At 43.9% G+C, this 17,225-nt stretch overlaps 2 long non-coding RNA genes across 2 annotated transcripts in view; one reads left to right on the top strand and one right to left on the bottom strand.

Moving 5' to 3' along the window:
* The window catches only part of LOC140105820 (uncharacterized), a 572,683-nt gene that overhangs the window by 302,194 nt on the left and 253,264 nt on the right, over positions 1-17,225 (top strand). The gene's annotated exons all lie outside the window — the stretch shown is intronic.
* On the bottom strand, positions 6,477-8,347 carry LOC140106647 (uncharacterized). Its single transcript, XR_011850827.1, has 2 exons — positions 8,247-8,347; positions 6,477-6,925 (listed from the first exon to the last, which is right to left on the bottom strand). It is a non-coding gene; the product is annotated as an uncharacterized lncRNA (long non-coding RNA).

Genomic DNA, 17,225 nt, shown 5'->3' with positions numbered 1-17,225 from the left:
GGCATCCCTCTGGCTTTCCCCGATAGACCGTGACACATCCTCTCCCTGCACACCCCTATATAGGATACTGCTAGGCAGTTGGGACAGAATGAGTAAACGACATAAACTGACATCCATCCCGGGCCCCATGTCTCCAATATTTCTAGATGCTAGGTGTCCCCTACGAGATATGAATCCTGAAATATTCGGTCTACCGTTCAACGGGGTAGTACAAGTACGACACGCACTAAAAGGCCGCGACATACATTCTCTGGAAGGGTGGTTCCCCGCTGAAATGAGAGGCAGCAGATGGTTTATGGCTAATCAATTGAGCAGCTTCCTACAATCCCTGGGGCACACACAATCCCTTACAAGGGAACTAACATTTATAGAACAAATTTTTACGAATAAAGAACCTCCTAGGCATCTAATATCTATGGTCTATGGGTGGCTGGTGAGAGAGAGGACTAAAAATACGCCAGTCCCGTACAGACAAGCTTGGGAACGGGCGCTGAACAAAACATTTACTGAAGAGTATTGGGATAAGGCGTCTGTCTTAACTCATAAACTCTCTGTCTCGTCACAAATACAGGAGACTAACTTTAAAATCGTCGCCAGATGGTACCGAACTCCGGAGAGGCTGCATAAGATGTTCCCGGAGGTGTCTGATATATGTTGGAGATGTGCCAGGGAACGTGGTTCCATGTTACATATCTGGTGGTCTTGCCCTGGGGTGAGTGGTCTGTTGGAGGCGGTCTTTGCACTTTACAATAAATTATGGTCGGACTCGGTTGTACCGATCCCAGAGATCGGGCTATTATCTATGATCCCTGGCTCTATCTCTGTGATAAAGAAAGGCTTTCTGAGACACTGCATTGCCGCCACTCGACAGATCATTCCCAGACTATGGAAGTCAAGCGCAAGTCCCTCAAGGGCCCAGTGGGCGGAAGCCTTAAATCATATTATGAGAATGGAGGAGATGAGAGCCGTGGAGGGACTGGCGGACTCTCAGATGGAGAAATACACCAGGGTCTGGTCCCCATGGATCGACTTTCGCAGTTCGGCAGAATTTGCCACTTGGATAGAAGCAGGTGGAGGATGCATGGCCTGAGTGAGAAATTTTCCCTTTTCTTCTTACCATTCCCTCTTACCCGGTGTGTTTTCCCCTCCCTATCTACACCCCCTTCCCCTTTGTATACCGCTATGTGTTTTCCTATGGTTCCCCACGTCGTAAATGTTTAGTGTGGTTCGAGTTGTTAATAAATGTTTAGTAACATAGACTTTCTCTCCAGTTTCCTTGCTCATTGCACTAAAGGAGACAAGTATCATCTAGGTATAACTATCGTCTTGAGAGGTGCGGAATTCATTTTGTATTGCAAATGTAATACTGGACACGCCAAAGTTATGTGTGTATATGCCTTGAAAGCTTATATTCTGAAATCTTACTGTGATTCAATGACAAGTCTATGTATGTTGACACTAATTACTTTTAATAAAGTTTATTGAACAGAAAGTGGATAACCCCTTCAACCCCTTAACGACCTCTGACGAAAATATATGTCCAGGTTGGCGACTAGTTTGCGCACCTAGACATATATTTTTGTCTTGCACTGCTGTTACCATGACAACTGTCAACAATGACAGTAGTGCATCAGCCAAGATTCATGCGTCAGCTGGGACTCCCATGTAACAGCTGGGATCTCAATAGCTGCTATCCTGACTTTTTAACCCTTTATGACCAAGGCTCCTATAGGTCTTCTAGCTATGCATCCTTCACAATCTGCCCGTCCGCACCTTTTTCGGAGGGAGCTGTTCATCTCCTTGGCAGCCCCAGGGTCCGGATGTGGTCCCCAGAGCTGCCTGCAGAAGCACAAGACAGGTTCTGTCGGGGACAGGATCTGTCATTGTGCGTGTCAGCCTTTGCATCTGCATAGGCTGTCTCTGTAATACACTGCCATACATCTGTGTGGCAGTATATTACTTTGAACAAGTGATCAGATGATCACTTGTTCTAGTTCCAGAGTGGGACAGTAAAAGAAAAAATTTTAAAATAAACCAAACAAAAACAGCAATATAAAGTGATTAAAAAGTCCACAATGATTCCAATAAATAGTACAACTCATCACATACAGCACAATCAACAAAAAAAATCTAAATGTTACACCTCTTAGAAGATGTCAATGCGAAAACAAGTGATTTTCCTCTGCAAATGGGTTATTCAGCAAAACCATTCAAACATAAAAAAGCTATATACCGTATTTTTCGCACAAAAAATCCTTCGATTTTCTCAGGAATAGAAATCTAGTGCGCCTTATATATGAACCTAGACATTTTAGCAGGCATATATTGATGGTGCGCCTTATACTCCGGTGCGCCTTATAGTCCGAAAAATACTGTAAATGGGATATCACTGTAATTGTACAGACCCATAGAACTTAATTTTATATAATATCTCTGTTTAACAGTGTATAAAAAAATCACAATAAGTTAACCCCTTGTTGACCATAGACAAAAATGCATGTCCGAGTCAGTGGGTTATTCCCGCACCTGGGTGTGCTATTTTGCCCTGCACAAAACTGTAACAGTGACAACTCTAAACAGAGACAGTGGGGCAAATTTACTTACCCGGTCCATTCGCGTTCCAGCGGCGGCTTCTCCGCTCTGGATTCGGGTCCGGCCGGGATTTAATAAGGTAGTTCTTCCGCCGTCCACCAGGTGGCGCTGCTGCGCTGAAAGTAAACTCATCGCGCCGGAATGCACCGAGCTGGACCAGGTGAAGGTAAGCGGTCCTTATGCGACACATTTTCGGTTTTTAAATGCGGCGGTTTTTCCGAATACGTCGGGTTTTCGTTCGGCCACGCCCCCCGATTTCCGTCGCGCGCATGCCAGCGCCGATGCGCCACAATCCGATCGCGTGCGCCAAAATCCCGGGGCAATTTAAGTACAAGCGGCGCAAAACGGAAATATTCGGGTAACACGTCGGGAAAACGCGAATCGGGCCCTTAATAAATGACCCCCAGTGTGTTGGATTCAGGCTGTGTGCGACAGGCAGGATCACGATAGTCACGATCCCTGCTGCAGGTGACACAGTCAAATATGACTAATGTGTCTATAGTGCATCGTCACCTGCCACTACCACGATCGCCAACTCCTCCATGCCAGGTTCAGGGGTGGTGATAGTTTCAATGGCAGCCCCAGGGTCCGATGAAGGACCGCTGGACTGTCTGAGTGAATGATACGGTTTCCAACAGGATCTGTCACTGTGCATGTCGCCCTACGCATCTGCATGGGCTGACTACTCTAATACACCTAATACATCAGTATGGCACTGTATCAGTTCGAACAAGCGAAATACAATAAAATCTTTTACAAATAAAAAGATTGTGAGCCCCATTGGGGACAGGGACCGATTTGACATGTTTTGTGCAGCGCTGCGTAATCTGTGTGCGCTTTATAAATAAAAGAATTATTATTAAAGAATTATTATCAAGCAATTTAACAAGTGAACCCATCCGGGTTAATATAGAAAATACATGGTACAAAAGTGAATACATGTGGGTGTGTCTTAAAGTGCAAGGTGCATGATCGGCGTATCGGCGTCTCTGCAGTCCCAATGCGCCCGCACCAAAGATTTGCGCAGATATGCCGATACATGTGATCTACTGAAGTGGGATGTAAAACAGATGGAGACACGCCCTAACCCAACAGAGTTTTTTTAAACACCTATTCACACTTGATACATTACTATGCACACTTTAGGAGTACAAAAAGTCCCTGTATGTATATATTTTGCACTGACATGCATGTGATGACTACTGTGTATAGAAATTTATCAATATATATCAATTTTATATGTATAAATCTAATTTTATGTAAATCGTGCACCTTGCACTTTAAGACACACCCACTTGTATTCACTGTTGTACCATGTATTTCCTATATAAACCCGGATGGGTTCACTTGTTAAATTGCTTGATAATAATTCTTTTATTTATATAGCGCACACAGATTACGCAGCGCTGCACAAAGCATGTCAAATCGGTCCCTGTCCCCATGGGGCTCACAATCTAAACAACCTAACAGTATGTTTTGGAGTGTGGGAGGAAACCGGAGTTCCTGGAGGAAACCCATGCAAACACAGAGAGAACATACAAACTCTTTGCAGATGTTGACCTGGGTGGGATTCGAACCCAGGACTCCAGTGCTGCAAGGCAGAAGTGCTACTCACTCAGCCACCGTGCCACCCTCGTGCCGCTTGATGAAGGTGGTTCACACCGAAACGTCTCCACTGTTTCAATAAACCTCACCCTTTGGAATTTTGTGTTTTTGGAGTGCTGCCTACACTTTTTTTAACTTTATTACTGAAGGATCTTGCCAGGATCCAGGAAGGATCTGCACCCCCTCTATTGAGGCTTTTCTGCACTGTGCGGATTAGGTTTTCTTTTTTGTATCACTCAAAAATAGTGTTATTATACTCCTTGATGGTTGTAGTTTTCTAATGGGTTCACTTTTTAGGGATTTCTCTTGTTATGTTGTGTCACGGGCTCACCAAATGCTACATAGAGCCTGAACTTTGTTTCAGCAAAATTTGCCCTCCAAAAGTGTGAATGCCCTCCTTGCCTTCTGCGCTCTATTATGGGCTCATAAAGTGGTTTACATCCACATGTGGGTTATTTCCAGACTCAAAAGAAACTGCATTGCAAAATCTGAGAAGTGTTTTTGCATTTTATCCCACATGAATATGTAAATTTTAGGGCTAAATAAACATTTTATTGTCAAAATTTGAAAATGCCATATAGAACCTCCATTTTGTTTTATTTTATGTTAGATGCTTAAACGGTTAATAAGATTAACAAGGGCTGTTTTGAATAGTTTGAGGGGTGCATATTAAAAATGTGGTACTTTTTGGGGAGTTTTTCATAAATAGAACTTTTAACACCCCTATAAATATGAATAAGCCACTAAAATAATTGATTCTAAAATATGGAAAACAAATTGCGACACAAATTGGGGGCGTTCTGGTGATCAGTCAGACTGTGCATGTTAAAGGTGCACCAAAAAAAAAAAAAAGTGGTACACTCTGTCAGAATGTCATAGACCTTGTGGAGCTGAGCAGATACTACAATAGCAGGTAGTGGGTTATAAAGCAGAATGAGTAAGGTTAATTGATGTGAGTATATATAATTGATATACATTATAACACTGGGGACGAGTTCCTCCCCTGCCATATCTGACCATTTGCCATTTGGAACATTTCCCAGCCAGGCTATACCAGCCCATCAGCCCCCAACTGAGCCTATTCATAGTATCATAGTATATATGGCTGGAAAAAGGCGCAAGCCCATCAAGTCCAAACTTTAAGAATTAAATAAATGTTTTATCCCCATAACTAGAGATGGGCGAATCAATTCTAAAGATTCTAACTTATGTAAGAATTTCAGGAAAAATTGGATTAGTCACGTAGCCGAAGTTTATGCTGAAACCGGGGAACAAAGTTGGGGTTTTTTTTCTTCTTTTGTCAGCTAAATGGGTGCGAGAACAACGTGTTACATGGGGCAGAGAACTCTGGGAAGGAGAAAGGAACACCCCAGATGGGATCTGCAGACGTGTAAGCCAATCAGTGACCGGCAGGCTTATGTGATGTCACACAGCCCTATAAAACCCAGCCATTTTCCATCTCGCACTTCACACTTCATGTGCTGCGTGTAGCGTCTAGCTGCTACTGTTCTGTGTAGTAACGATTCTTGCTGCAATCGCTGGTTGTTCTTTAAGAGGAATTTGTATACCCAAATAGCAGTTCTATTTAGTGACAAATCGAATAGGAACAAATCTGTTTGACTTTAATGCATCTGCAGTAGCGATTTCTTTATGCAGCTGCTGTAGTGCTTTGTGGACCTCTCATTGGTTGTCAGTTGTAGGGTATCTGTAAAACGGACATTGCAATACCTTTTGGGGGCTCTAGTTTACAGCCAGATTTAGGTGTCAAATCCATATAGTGTATTCAGTGATTTTCGCTGAAATTACACTGTCAGTTGTGGGGTATCTGTATAATGCACATTCCCATACCTTTTGGGGGCTCTAGTTTACAGCCAGATTTAGGTGTCAAATCCATATAGTTTATACAGTGATTTTCGCTGAAATTACACTGTCAGTTGTGGGGTATCTGTATAACGCACATTGCTATTCCTTTTCGGGCTATAGTTTACAGCCAGATTTACGAGTCAAATCCACGTAGTTTATAAACCACTATGTCAGACAGAAAGGTGGCAGGTGGAGCAGGCAGAGGTGGCAGCACAGTTAGGGGACGTCGAAGCAGGGGTGACTCTGTGAGGGGATGTTGCAGTTGTTTTACATCCCAAAAACATCTACAGTTACTCTTTAATTTCTTGAATGTACTGAATAAAACACAACATTGAATTACTGATTTTGTTGTATTTGGGTAAGAATGTGTCATATTCTGAATTCTTTCTTATGGATAATTATTAGCCACAAATGAATTAATACATATTCTCACATATTTTATTCTAACAGATTTTTTGTTTCACAGTTACATTTGGCTTGTTTTACATTCTTGTTTTTAATTGCCTTGAAACATTTACATTCCTGCTTTAAAAATGATTTCATTTTCCATGTTCTTGACTTTGGTGGTCTCCATGAGCTTTTGCATCATGTCCTCCATGAGCTTTTGGGTCATCACTGTGGCCTGCATGAGCCTTTGCTCCACCGTCATGACCCTTGGACCCGTCATCATGGCCTCCATGATCCTTTGAGCCATCATCATGGCCTCCATGACCTTTTGAGCCATCATCATTGGCTCCATGACCTCCATGACCTTTTGAGCCATCATCATGGCCTACGTGACCTTTCGAGCTATCACTGTGTCCTCCATGAGTGCTCTGACTCTCTCCATCATCATGACCTCCATGGCTATGTTGTTGTGAGGAATCTTAGAAAAATGAAAGATTTTATTGAAGCCCCTGAGATGTTTGAGACAAATCATAAAAATGGTGACATTTTTAAATTACACACACACACCCTGGCATCTAAAAAGTATGTAGGTAGAAAATGGTAACATGTAAATAACCTGATTATATCATTATATGTGTAAGACTTGTTATTTACCATAAAAGCTATGTTTGCCAAATTTTTCTGAAGTACCGTATTTACTCGAGTATAAGCCGAGCCCCCTAATTTTACCACAAAAACCTGGGAAAACCTATTCACTCGAGTACAAGCTGAGGGTGGGAAATTCATTGGTTACAGCCTCCCCAGTATGTAGCCTGCCAGACCCTGCCCCATAGTATATAGCCAGCACCTGCCCCCCCCCCCAGTATATAGCCATCCCCCTGCCCCAGTATATAGCCAGCAGCGGGGGAAGCCAAAAAGGTGAGTTTTGATATTTATTTATTTTTTTACTGAAGTTTAAGCCGAGTTTGGTTTTTCAGCACATTTTTTTGTGCTGAAAAACTAGGTTTATTCTCAAGTGTATATATATATATATATATATATATATATATATATATATATATATATATATTGTTCTTACATTTGTGTTTTGTTCTGTTTCTGTTGTATTTTAGTAAACCAAATGTAGTACATTTTTCTTTCTGCTAAAGGAACCAATTTATGTGTTTTGTAACTGATTATATATGCATTCTAAGAGAGCATTTAAGTCGGCTCATTTTTGCTATTCAATACGGGAATGATAGTCATTCTCCTTAAAGGGGTGTAACCATTTAAGCAATTGAATGTTATTGTTTGTATGATGAAAAATTATACTATTTTCCAATATATTTTCTTTATCCATTTCTCACATTTTCTGGACTGCTGCCCTGCTTCATTGTTTATTTCCAGTGGATAGAGATCTGATCAAGGTCACACAGGTGCACAGCTCGTTATAACTCTCTATGATACTAATGAGCCGTGCACCTGTGTGACCATTGAAAGATCGCTATCCATTGGAGATAGTAGTCAACATCTACAGTGAATGAAGCTATAGAATACATACTTGTTCTTGGGTTTATTTCATAAATGTCATTTGCCACAGAAACAAATAAAACTTTGTGACCGAGGTTTATTTCATGATGGAGCAAAGAATCAACTATTTTAAAGCCCAATATGCCTAATTAATTGTTCCACCAATGTATTATTTAGTATTTAATCTTTCAGATTACATTCTAGTTCTTAAGGTCCAATGAAATTATTGAAAAGTGAAAAATACAAAACAATAGAGAAACTACATTGATAAGACACAAGCATTTACTTACGGTCCAGGTCTTTGGACTGTTTCTGCTGTCCACTTCCTTTAACTCCGGTCATGGTGATAGATCACGTTAGTAGTGGTAGACTAAAAAGACTTGGAAGATGCTGTATTCTGTGCCTGAGGATGAGGCTTTTATACTCCATATAACTCCATTATTTTGTGAGTAATAGGTATGATTTATCTGTAGTCTATTAGTCTGGCCAATGATCTGTTCTGTAGCTGGGAATTTGTCAGTCCCTTTATTTCATCTATGTTCATTATGTTTTTAAACAGCTTGTTTGATGATTTTTCCTTTATGATTAAAGTTTAAATTATTTTTAACTTGCACAATCATAGCAAATACTGGAGTTCCTAGAAACTGAACAGTACAACACATTAGTACTTCAAGCCTATGTAATTGGTGTAAAAATAGCTGTAATATGTGAAATAGTGGCAGAAAAGTGGCAGAAAGTCAGTAACGACATTAGGGGTTGCATAGTGGGTGACTGCCCAGGGTGCTACCGTAAATGGCCCTTGTTGCAACAACACAAGGCTTCTTAATTGATGATGAAATAAATAATAGCAGCTCCTTGAGTCATCTTTATCAATGCATGTTGGTGGGCCTACATTTATCCAAGAATATATTATTTTCAGAAATTATCCATAAGTGAGGTCATATTAATTAGAAAATTATTTTTTTTAACTAAATTTATTGTGGGGCATGTTGTGTTTTAGGGTCTTTTGTTATAAGCATGCATGGTCAGTTATGCTGTTAGAGCTAAACATTATTTAGTGTGGACATAGTTGTAACCCATGGGACTCTACACTGTCATTGTTGTTAGGACCTAAAAACGTGGGTGGCAGATTCAGCAGTGATAAAACATGGCTAATATTGACCACATTCGAAATGCCAAACACCCCAAACTTTGCTGCAATCGACTTTTTTACCGGTAAGGCTGCTATCACTTCTATAGTTAATAATTTACAAATTTGTTAAAACAACAACAATTGACTGTAGTGATTCACAGTAAGCTTCATGCCTTGGGGCTAATCTTTTACGCAACATCCATTTCTGCAGACCCTACACACGTCTACTGCTGCAGAAGCTCATAAACACAATTCGATGGAATTCAAATACAGATTGTGAATGGGCCCACAAAAGGTTGTTTGAGATCAGATTTGAGTAGAGATGAGCAAATCCATTAGTTGATGTCACAGGTGCTCATGCGACCCATATCTCGGGTCGTGGGCTCACCCATGCCCCTCTGTCAGTGTTCTTGGTGCTTACCTGATCCCGGTTCTTGTGCCGTGCGTGTGCGTCCCTGTCTCCTAGTGCACATGCGTGCCGGCTTCAGAAAATGTTCAGGTAATTGGAGCTGGCGATTTCACAGAATTCTATATAAACTAGCCTCTCCCTGCGCACCCTGCCGGATCTTCGTGCCTTGTGCCTTAGAGAAAGTTTTGTCTCATACCCTGCAATGTTATTGTGATTTCCCGTTGTGACCCCGGTCCTGTTCCTGACTACACTCCTTTGCTGCCTGCATTGACCCATTGCTGCGTTCCCGACGTGATCCCATGGTGCCCGTACGCATCTTCTGCCTGTCCCCGACTACGATTCTGCTCACCGTCACTGTACCTCACCTTGGCTGTCACCACAGACAAAGGTATGAAAGGCATGCCACAAGGCAAGAAGCTTACTGTGAATCACTGCAGTCAATTGTTGTTGTTTTAACAAATTTGGTAAATCATTATATATCGTAGTGATAGCAGCCTTACCGGTAAAGGAGTCAAATGCAGCAAAGTTTGGGGTGTTCGGCATTTTAAATGTGGTCAATATTAGCCAACAATGACAGTGTTGAGTCCCATGGGTTACAGCTATGTCCACACTAAATAATGTTTAGCTCTAACAGCTTAACTGACTATGTCTGCTTATAAAACACAACATATCCCACAATAAATTTAGTTAAAAAAATGTATTTTCAAATTAATCATAAATGACCTCACCTACGGATAATTTCCCCAAATAATATATTCTTGGATAAATGTAGACTAGAGATGAGCGAACATACTCGTCCGAGCTTGATGCTCGTTCGAGCATTAGCGTACTCGAAACTGCTCGTTGCTCGGACGAATACTTCGCCCACTCGAGAAAATGGCAGCTCCCGCCGTTTTGCTTTTTGGCGGCCAGAAACAGAGCCAATAACAAGCCAGGAGACTCTGCACTCCACCCAGCATGACGTGGTACCCTTACACGTCGATAGCAGTGGTTGGCTGGCCAGATCAGGTGACCCTGGAATAGACTAGCCCCTGCCTGCGCTGCTCGGATCATTCTGTGTCTGGATGCCGCTAGGGAGAGAGCTGCTGCTGCTGCAGGGATGGCGTTAGGGTGTTCTATTAGCTTACTGTTAGGCAGGAGTGAGTCTAAAAGAACCCAACAGCCCTTCTTAGGACTACAATAACGTTATACTTTTTTTTTTTTTATTTGCAGCTAGTACCATATTGTGAGGAATTTGCAGGGGGACTTGCTACCGTTGTGTTTAGCTCTTAGTGACACACATATCCACCTCAAACACCAAAGTGGGAAAATTTATTAGGGGTTTGATTTCAATTAGGCACAGTCTGCCATTTACTTTTTATTTTACGTTTATTTTTTCATAACTCAGCGTCATCTCATCTGGCATAGCAGTGTGCTTTCATACTTGGCTAGAAAATAGCCAAAGGAGAATCCAAACGGCTTACTTAGGCCTACAATAGCATTATATATATTTTATTTCTGGTTGATCTGCTGGTGGCTGTCCTTGCTGCAGTGCATCTACTACCAAATTGTGAGGAATTTGTAGTGAGACTTGCGACCGTTGTGTTTAGCGCTTAGTGACGCACATATCCATCGCAAAGACCGAAGTGGGAAAATTTATTAGGGGTTGGATTTCAATTAGGCACAGTCTGCCATTTCCTTTTTATTTTACGTTTATTTTTTCATAACTCAGCGTCATCTCATCAGTGTGCTTTCATACTTGGCTAGAAAATAGCCATAGGAGAATCCAAACGGCTTACTTACGCCTACAATAGCGTTATATATATTTTATTTCTGGTTGATCTGCTGGTGGCTGTCCTTGCTGCAGTGCATCTACTACCAAATTGTGAGGAATTTGTAGTGAGACTTGCGACCGTTGTGTTTAGCGCTTAGTGACGCACATATCCATCGCAAAGACCGAAGTGGGAAAATTTATTAGGGGTTGGATTTCAATTAGGCACAGTCTGCCATTTCCTTTTTATTTTACGTTTATTTTTTCATAACTCAGCGTCATCTCATCAGTGTGCTTTCATACTTGGCTAGAAAATAGCCATAGGAGAATCCAAACGGCTTACTTACGCCTACAATAGCGTTATATATATTTTATTTCTGGTTGATCTGCTGGTGGCTGTCCTTGCTGCAGTGCATCTACTACCAAATTGTGAGGAATTTGTAGTGAGACTTGCGACCGTTGTGTTTAGCGCTTAGTGACGCACATATCCATCGCAAAGACCGAAGTGGGAAAATTTATTAGGGCCCGGGGTTGGATTTCAATTAGGCACAGTCTGCCAGTTTCTTTTTATTTTACGTTTATTTTTTCATAACTCAGCGTCATCTCATCAGTGTGCTTTCATACTTGGCTAGAAAATAGCCAAAGGAGAATCCAAACGGCTTACTTACGCCTACAATATCGTTATATATATTTTATTTCTGGTTGATCTGCTGGTGGCTGTCCTTGCTGCAGTGCATCTACTACCAAATTGTGAGGAATTTGTAGTGAGACTTGCGACCGTTGTGTTTAGCGCTTAGTGACGCACATATCCATCGCAAAGACCGAAGTGGGAAAATTTATTAGGGGTTGGATTTCAATTAGGCACAGTCTGCCAGTTTCTTTTTATTTTACGTTTATTTTTTTAATAACTCAGCGTCATCTCATCTGGCATAGCAGTGTGCTTTCATACTTGGCTAGAAAATAGCCATAGGAGAATCCAAACGGTTTACTTACACCTACAATAGCGTTATATATATTTTATTTCTGGTTGATCTGCTGGTGGCTGTCCTTGCTGCAGTGCATCTACTACCAAATTGTGAGGAATTTGTAGTGAGACTTGCGACCTTTGTGTTTAGCGCTTAGTGACGCACATATCCATCGCAAAGACCGAAGTGGGAAAATTTATTAGGGGTTGGATTTCAATTAGGCACAGTCTGCCATTTCCTTTTTATTTTACGTTTATTTTTTCATAACTCAGCGTCATCTCATCTGGCATAGCAGTGTGCTTTCATACTTGGCTAGAAAATAGCCAAAGGAGAATCCAAACGGCTTACTTAGGCCTACAATAGCATTATATATATTTTATTTCTGGTTGATCTGCTGGTGGCTGTCCTTGCTGCAGTGCATCTACTACCAAATTGTGAGGAATTTGTAGTGAGACTTGCGACCGTTGTGTTTAGCGCTTAGTGACGCACATATCCATCGCAAAGACCGAAGTGGGAAAATTTATTAGGGGTTGGATTTCAATTAGGCACAGTCTGCCATTTCCTTTTTATTTTACGTTTATTTTTTCATAACTCAGCGTCATCTCATCAGTGTGCTTTCATACTTGGCTAGAAAATAGCCATAGGAGAATCCAAACGGCTTACTTACGCCTACAATAGCGTTATATATATTTTATTTCTGGTTGATCTGCTGGTGGCTGTCCTTGCTGCAGTGCATCTACTACCAAATTGTGAGGAATTTGTAGTGAGACTTGCGACCGTTGTGTTTAGCGCTTAGTGACGCACATATCCATCGCAAAGACCGAAGTGGGAAAATTTATTAGGGGTTGGATTTCAATTAGGCACAGTCTGCCATTTCCTTTTTATTTTACGTTTATTTTTTCATAACTCAGCGTCATCTCATCAGTGTGCTTTCATACTTGGCTAGAAAATAGCCATAGGAGAATCCAAACGGCTTACTTACGCCTACAATAGCGTTATATATATTTTATTTCTGGTTGATCTGCTGGTGGCTGTCCTTGCTGCAGTGCATCTACTACCAAATTGTGAGGAATTTGTAGTGAGACTTGCGACCGTTGTGTTTAGCGCTTAGTGACGCACATATCCATCGCAAAGACCGAAGTGGGAAAATTTATTAGGGCCCGGGGTTGGATTTCAATTAGGCACAGTCTGCCAGTTTCTTTTTATTTTACGTTTATTTTTTCATAACTCAGCGTCATCTCATCAGTGTGCTTTCATACTTGGCTAGAAAATAGCCAAAGGAGAATCCAAACGGCTTACTTACGCCTACAATATCGTTATATATATTTTATTTCTGGTTGATCTGCTGGTGGCTGTCCTTGCTGCAGTGCATCTACTACCAAATTGTGAGGAATTTGTAGTGAGACTTGCGACCGTTGTGTTTAGCGCTTAGTGACGCACATATCCATCGCAAAGACCGAAGTGGGAAAATTTATTAGGGGTTGGATTTCAATTAGGCACAGTCTGCCAGTTTCTTTTTATTTTACGTTTATTTTTTTAATAACTTAGCGTCATCTCATCTGGCATAGCAGTGTGCTTTCATACTTGGCTAGAAAATAGCCATAGGAGAATCCAAACGGCTTACTTACACCTACAATAGCGTTATATATATTTTATTTCTGGTTGATCTGCTGGTGGCTGTCCTTGCTGCAGTGCATCTACTACCAAATTGTGAGGAATTTGTAGTGAGACTTGCGACCTTTGTGTTTAGCGCTTAGTGACGCACATATCCATCGCAAAGACCGAAGTGGGAAAATTTATTAGGGGTTGGATTTCAATTAGGCACAGTCTGCCATTTCCTTTTTATTTTACGTTTATTTTTTCATAACTCAGCGTCATCTCATCTGGCATAGCAGTGTGCTTTCATACTTGGCTAGAAAATAGCCATAGCAATAGGATAGCATCGTTTGGTTTTAAAAACTAAAAAACACAAAAAAACACAAAAAAAAGTTATAACTTTCATTTTCAAAATGTTTAACCCGAGGGCTAGGGGTAGAGGACGAGGGCGGGGACGTGGGCGTCCAACTACTGCAGGGGTCAGAGGCCGTGGTCCTGGGCGGGGTGAGACACCACCTGCTGATGAGGGAGCAGGGGAACGCCGCAGAGCTATACTCCCTAGGTTCATGTCTGAAGTTACTGGGACTCGTGGTAGAGCACTGTTGAGGCCAGAACAGTGCGAACAGGTGATGTCGTGGATTGCCGACAATGCTTCGAGCAATTTGTCCACCAGTCAGTCTTCCACGCAGTCCACCCACGTCACCGAAATCGGCACTCCTCCAGCTCCTGCACCTCAGCCTCCTTCCCCCCAGTCTGCCCCCTCCCAGGAAAATTTGGCATTTGAACCGGCATACTCTGAGGAACTGTTTTCTGGACCCTTCCCACAGTCACAAACCACTTGTCCGGTTGCTGCTGAGCAATTTTCCGATGCCCAGGTTTTCCACCAGTCGCAGTCTGTGGGTGATGATGACCTTCTTGACGTAGTGGAAGAAGAGTGTAAAGAGGTGTCCGACGATGAGGAGACACGGTTGTCAGACAGTGGTGAAGTTGTTGTCAGGGCAGGAAGTCCAAGGGGGGAGCAGACTGAGGGATCGGAGGATGATGAGGTGACAGACCCAAGCTGGGTTGAGAGGTCGGGTGAACACAGTGCTTCTGAGACGGAGGAGAGTCCTCGACCAGAACAGGTTGGAAGAGGCAGTGGTGGGGCCAGACGGAGATGGCAGGGCCAGAGCAGGTGCATCAGCGCCAAATGTGTCACGTAGTGAAGCTCCCGTGGCGAGGGCTCCCGCGGCGAGGGCTAGATTTTCAGAAGTCTGGAGGTTCTTTAAGGAAACACCGGATGACCGACGGACTGTGGTGTGCAACCTTTGCCAAACCAGGATCAGCAGGGGTTCCACCACTACTAGGTTAACTACCACCAGTATGCGCAGGCATATGAATGCTAAACACCCCACTCAGTGGCACCAAGCCCGTTCACCTCCGGCCGTGCACACCACTGCTCCTTCCCCTGTGTCAGCTGATAGTCAGCCCCCTGCCCAGGACCCTGGCACAGAAACCCCATCGTCGCCTCCACGATCCTCCACAGCATCCACCAGCGTTCAGCTCTCCATACCCCAGACGTTGGAGCGGAAACGGAAATATAGTGCAACCCACCCGCACGCCCAAGCCCTTAATGTCCACATCTCCAGATTGCTTAGCCTGGAGATGCTGCCCTATAGGCTAGTAGAGACCGAGGCCTTTCGCAACCTCATGGCGGCGGCCGCCCCTCGGTATTCGGTCCCCAGCCGCCACTACTTTTCCCGATGTGCCGTCCCAGCCCTGCACCAGCACGTGTCAGACAACATCATCCGTGCCCTGACCAACGCCGTTTCTGACAAGGTCCACCTGACCACGGACACGTGGACGAGTGCTGCCGGGCAGGGCCACTATATATCGCTGACGGCACATTGGGTTAACTTGGTGGAGGCTGGGACCGAGTCTGACCCTGCGGCTGGTCATATACTGCCGACGCCGAGGATTGCGGGGCCTACCTCGGTCCAGGTCTTTCAGGCCTACTATGCCTCCTCCTCCTCCCACCCCTCCTCCACCTCCTCCTCCTCCGAACTACCATCCGTGGGCATGGCGCCATCAGTCGCTAGCTCTAGGCACAGCAGCAGTGCCGTCGCTAAGCTGAGCCTAGGCGATAAAAGGCACACCGCCCAAGAACTATTACAGGGCATCACGGCGCAGACTGATCTGTGGCTGGCACCGCTGAACCTGAAGCCAGGCATGGTTGTGTGTGACAATGGCCGTAACCTGGTGGCGGCTCTGCAACTCGGCAGACTGACACATGTGCCATGCCTGGCCCATGTGTTAAATCTCATAGTTCAGTGTTTCCTCAAGACATACCCCAATCTGTCTGATTTGCTCACGAAGGTGCGCCGCATCTGTGCGCATTTCAGGAAGTCCAGCACAGATGCTGCCACTCTCAGGGCAGCGCAGCGCCGCCTCCAACTGCCCGCTCACCGACTGTTGTGCGACGTGCCCACGAGGTGGAATTCAACATTAACCATGTTATCCAGAGTTTACCAGCAGCGCAGAGCGATTGTAGACTGCCAGATGTCAACTTCCACCAGAACTGGTAGTCAGGTCAGTCAGCTTCCTCAAGTCTACAATGAGGAGTGGACGTGGATGTCTGATATCTGTCAGGTGCTGAGTAACTTCGAGGAGTCAACACAGATGGTCAGTGGCGATGCCGCCATCATCAGCCTCACCATCCCGCTGCTTGGCCTGTTGAAAAACTCTCTGATCAGCATGAAGTCGGAAGCTTTGCGCTCGTCACAAGAGACGGGGGAAGAAGATTCCCTTGTTGATAGCCAAAGCACCCTTAGGTCTGTTTCTCAGCGCATATCGGAGGAGGTGGAGGAGGATGAGGAGGAAGAGGAGGAGAATGTTGGCGAGACACAAGAGGGGACCATTGTTCAGTCCTTCACTGTTCAGCGTGTATGGGCAGAAGAAGAGGAGTTGGAGGAGTTGGAGGAGGAGGAAATGGACAGTCAGGCCAGTGAGGGGAGTGAATTCTTACGCGTTGGTACTCTGGCGCATATGGCAGATTTCATGCTAGGTTGCCTATCCCGTGACCCTATTCCAGCACCGATTACTGGGTATTCACTCTCCTGGACCCACGGTACAAGCAAAATCTTTCCACTCTCATCCCTGGAGAGGAAAGGAGTGTGAGAATGCATGAATACCAGCAGGCCCTGGTGCACAAGCTGAAACAGTATTTCCCTTCTGACAGCGCTAGCGGCAGAGTGCGTAGTTCTGCGGGACAAGTAGCGAGGGAGAGTAGGCGAGCAGGCAGCTTGTCCAGCACTGGCAAGGGTACGCTTTACAAGGCTTTTGCCAGCTTTATGTCACCCCAGCAAGACACTGTCACCTGTCCCCAGTCTCGGCAGAGTAGGGCTGATCTTTAAAGAAAGATAGTGAGGGAGTACGTAG

This window comes from Engystomops pustulosus, chromosome 11 (genome assembly GCF_040894005.1).
Source record: "Engystomops pustulosus chromosome 11, aEngPut4.maternal, whole genome shotgun sequence".
Classification (NCBI taxonomy): Eukaryota; Metazoa; Chordata; class Amphibia; order Anura; family Leptodactylidae; genus Engystomops; species Engystomops pustulosus.
The sequence above is the reverse complement of the archived record's forward strand: the minus strand, read 5'-3'. Positions and strand labels throughout refer to the sequence as shown.